This window comes from Protopterus annectens, chromosome 6.part0 (assembly GCF_019279795.1).
Source record: "Protopterus annectens isolate FY-2018-M chromosome 6.part0, PAN1.0, whole genome shotgun sequence".
Taxonomy (NCBI): Eukaryota; Metazoa; Chordata; order Ceratodontiformes; family Protopteridae; genus Protopterus; species Protopterus annectens.
The window spans coordinates 1574652817-1574657819 of NC_056737.1; positions in this window are offsets into that span (position 1 = coordinate 1574652817).

Sequence of the window (5003 nt, forward strand, 5' to 3'; positions counted from 1 at the left end):
GCCCACAAATGCACCAACACTAGTGCCCCTTTAGGGCCAAACGTAGAAGGGGAGGGAGGAAACATCAATCGGGTAGACGACATGCAGATGTTGTTGAGAATGATTACCATGAAACAATAAATGTATGTAACATTTCTTCTTACACCCTTACTGAAGCTGAGATTAATATACTCAATAAAGTTCTTTCATTCATCCCTGGTTTCTTTGTGTCTGAGGACAGTTTTGTGGACAACGTGTTGAGATTTTGCAGAAATTTGAATCTAAAAATATTTTTTCAGGATAAAGGAACCACGAATGTTCAACAGGAATTTAGATATCACAGCTCGACTTTCATGCCACCCATGTATCATACTGTCTCTCTATTTCAGAAATCTATATACAAAGATCTACATTTTCATGCCAAAGACACCAGGGTGAAACCCAACAACATATCCAGGGCAGACATGGAGGTGATTTCACGGTTGGCCAATAACCATCAGCTAGCTATCTTAATGGCTGATAAAGGGGGTGCTGTTGTGGTTCAAGATTGGACCCAATACCACAATGAGGCAAATAAACAACTTTTAGATGGCAGGTACTATTCACACTTGACTATTGATCCCACTTCACTTTTTAAGAAACAAATTGATGAATTTTTACTATCAGCTAAAAATGAGGGGATAATTTCACAAACCACTTTACAACATCTTACTGTGAATGAATCTGCTCATCAATATACATATTTTTTGCCTAATATACACAAAGATGCAATAAATACCCCAGGTAGACCCATTGTATAAGCAGAAATTCGTTAGCAGAACAGAACCCATTTCCATCTTTCTAACCAGATACCTCAGGCCCCTTCTCACTTGGGTACGTGCTTAGATACAGGATACCACGCAGTTCCTGAGATTAATTCTGGACACACAGTTGGAACCAGGTTGGTTGCTCTGCACATTGGATGTCAAAGCATTATATACCAATATACCACATTGGGCTGGTATACATGCACTTGAATATTGGCTATATAAATCCCAACTTTACCAACCTGGTTTCAATACTTTTCTCATCATCCTTTGTGAACATGTTCTTACCAAAAATGTCTTTTTCTATCAAGACAAATGTTTTCTTCAGAGTAAGGGCACAGCCATGGGTGCTTCTTTTCCACCAATTTATGCTGATTTATTCATGGCTTATGTGGAAGAGCAGATTATTTATGATCTGCTACATAATCTCTACCTTGATGAAATTGACATTTGAAGGAGGTATTTGAATGATTGCTGGTTGGTGTGGAGGTCGGATGTTGAATATCTACATGAGTTTGTGGATTATCTTAACGAAAATAGATGGGGTATTGAATTTACGGTCAATTATGATTTAAATAACATCATTTTTTTGGATGTCAATATAACTAGAAACACTGACCATACTCTTTCCACTCAGGTTCACCATAAATTCCCCCAATACAACTCCCTCCTCCACACCACCAGCTTTCATCCTCCTCATGTTTGCCAAAATATCCCGAAATCCCAGTTCATTCGAGGTAAACGTATCTTCTCTGACACAGAGACTTACAATACTTATAAACATGATTTGATTATGAGATTCAAGGACAGGGGCTATGGGGCTGGTTATGTGTATAGGGCGTCCCATACGGTTGATAGCTTGGCCAGGGATGAACTTCTCCAATATAAAGACAAACATACTAATGATGGTTCTGCCATTCATTTCATTACTACATATGGCAGAAATACTGATTCATTAATTCATAGTGTCAATCGCCACTGGAATATGTTGTTGGCTGACCAAACGCTTTCTGATATTTTACCAACCAGATGTTCCTTTACTTTCAAGAAAGGCAAAAATTTAGGCTCATTTTTTCATCATTACAAGCATTCTTTGCCCAATATGTCATTGTTACAAACAACTCTTTTAGGGGACAGATTAGTAGGCTGTTTCCCCTGCGGCCATTGTTCTTATTGTTCCAAGTTTATTAAATCTAAATCATTTTCCAGTCAGAATACCAGTCAGGTTTTTGATTTATCATTTTATGCTAATTGCCAATCTGACTGGGTTATATATTTGGCTACATGCCATTGTTCGGCATTTTATGTTGGACAAACCTCACATCCAGCAAAATTTAGGGTGGGTGAACATCTTAGTGAAATCAGAAATGGCAAAATGACCAATGCACTTTACAAACATACTCTTTTACATCCAAGTGCTTCTTTTAATTTTATTATTATTGATAAAATTAGAGCTCCTAGACCCAACAAATTGGGCTGGCATGATATCCTGAACAAAAAAAGAGAAGAAATGGATTATTAAACTTGGGGGATTATTCCCTCCTGGACTTAACAAGCATTTATAATTAATGTTCCTAATTGATTGATTCAATTAACATTTTATTATATAATTTTATTATATAAGAAGTGTACCATATTTCATGCTCTTTACACTGAGGAAAGCATTCTTATTTTTTTGCCGAAACTGGTTTGTTGTGTGTACACTTACTTTTTCTGTTTGATATGTAGTTTTTACTACCAACGGATTAAACATTCAATATTACCCTGATGCTAGAGCTGCTGGTCTTATCATTTTTTGCTTTGACATTGGTTCTGTTTGAGTCCTAGCAGCTGCCGTACTTGCAGAGGCTCTAATGACTTTCACTATGGCTAGAAGTGCCAGACAGTAAGCTCTGGGCACTAACAACTGCTGTATTACCTCACCTTCTATACCTCTCTCCCTCCCTCAGGGGTCCACTCTCTATACAAGTAACCCTTTGTTCCAGTATACAGTCTCCCCTTTTCCTCGAGAATCAGGTGCCTGCCTAGCTACCTCCCTCAAGCCTCATAATGTAGGGTCTGAAAGCTGAGCCTGTCTCAATTCTACCTTTGTGACCCTTCCCAGCTCCCTTTCCACTGGAAGTCTGGTCTCTTCTGATAGCAGTGCCCCACTGTTAGCCTGGGTACTACCTCTCACCTCTGCCCTTGTAGTCACCCTGACCACAGGAACATCAGTACCTACCAGCATCTGTAGCTCACTTTCAGGCTCACTGCTACAGAGTAGCTCCTTCCCTGAAATAACCACCTCACCAGTCCCAACTTCAAGTGTAGGGTCTATCTGGGTCTCTGCCAGGCTACCTGACCCACATGCCTGTCTCCATGCTTGACTGCATGTAACTGCATGCACACAAGGTACTGCATTATCAAAATTATTCCTTATCAAGACATCTACAGGGATATCCTCAAACACACCTACCCACTTGCTTCCTTTTCCACCCTCCCAGTCAAGGTGAACCCTGGCCAAAGTTATTTGGAATGGATCCGTCCTAAAGCTCTGACTGGTGTGGACTGCCCAAGCAAGTACTGTTCCTCTTTAACCACTGCAGGCTTCACAGTGGTTATGTCAGAGGCTGTGTCCCTCTTAGCAGTGGCCTGTCTTCCATCCACTAAGACAGGATACAAACTTGGTGATAATTTGGTACCTCTGCTGTCTCCAGACAACTTACCACTAGCATGCTGTTATTCCCACTTGCTGGCTCCTTCACCTTTGCCTCAGTGGACAATTTTATGCTACATGGCCTCTCTGGTTACATTTAAAACATCTAACCCTTGGTCCTGGCCATGTACCTGAACTAGTGGCTTCCTGTCACTGGTCTACTTTGTTGGGGTGGTTTATGCTGCCCACCATGGTTCCCCTATAACCATGTGGAGTGCTGGGGATCCCCTTCTTGTGCAGTAATGCTCTGCTTGCTAAGTAGAAATCCCCTTTTCTCCCCAGCTCATCTGCAGAGTTACTGCCAACCAGATTCTCATGTTCCCAGGCAAAGTGCTAAGGGCTTGTTCCCTCACCAAAAGGTCTGCCATCCCTTCAAAAGTGGTGACCTGACACCCACTTGCCCACCTATGAAAATAAGTGCTTAACTCAGCAATATAATCACATATACTTTAATCTGCCTTGCATCTATGCTCACAAAACTTTTTTTTCAATAAGCTTCAGGTGTTAACTTAAAACTTCCAGTAAAATTATTTTACTTTATCTTAGTTTAAGCAATCAGTATCAGACAATTTAGAAAGAGCAGTTACGGCTTTACTATGGAGTAAGGGGGTCAGGAACCATACCCAGAGCCCTTGGTCAACATTTTACTGTTTGCATACCCTTTCAAATATATGAATAAAACTATCAAAATTATCACCCTCTGTAAACTGTGAAAGAAATTTACTGACCTTTATTGCTTCTGAGGTTCAGTTATTCAATTCCCCATTACCTCCATGACACTGCCGAACAGTCAGCATCTCCCTCTCATGTTGGTGCTGTTTCTCATATTCTTTGGCCTCCAAATGCCGCAGTCTCTTTTCAACCTCCAAACTCTGCAGTCTCTCTTCTGATTCAAATTTCATCTGCTTCTATAGTCGTTTGGCCACCAGTCCAAGTCTCTTTAACTCTAGATGGATTTTTAAGTCCTCTGAGGCAGAGGTGAACTGTCCTGTTTCTGAACACTGCAAATCCCCGTCACCAGCCTGGTTGTCTTCCGGGTTGCTGGTCCATGTTGCAGTTGTGACTAAGGCTGAGATCATTTCCTCTTTATACAGGTTGGCATGCAGCAGTCCTTTGGCTTTGCACACCTTGGCCAACTGGTTCTTTGTCGGCTTGTTATAATCCTCTGCTGACATCCTTGCTTGCTTTCCCTGACTAAACTAAACTAGCAAAAATAAATAAAACTGTTGTGAAAATGAAACTCTGTATGTTTACCTTGTAGCTGCTGAGAGTACACACACCTTCCATGACAAATGCCCACCAGCTACTGAAGTTCAATTAATATCCCATCCAGCCTCCAATATGTGATGGGTCCCTACTCTGGGCCAGCAATCAAGGAGACTCAATCTTCACCACTGACTCCAGCGAGGGATGATCACCAACAGTAAATATGGATTCATACAATGTTTTCATATGCAGCTTCCTGCACTAAGCACAGTCTCCCTTAAGAACACACAGGGAGCACCCTCCAGACCTGGGGCTGG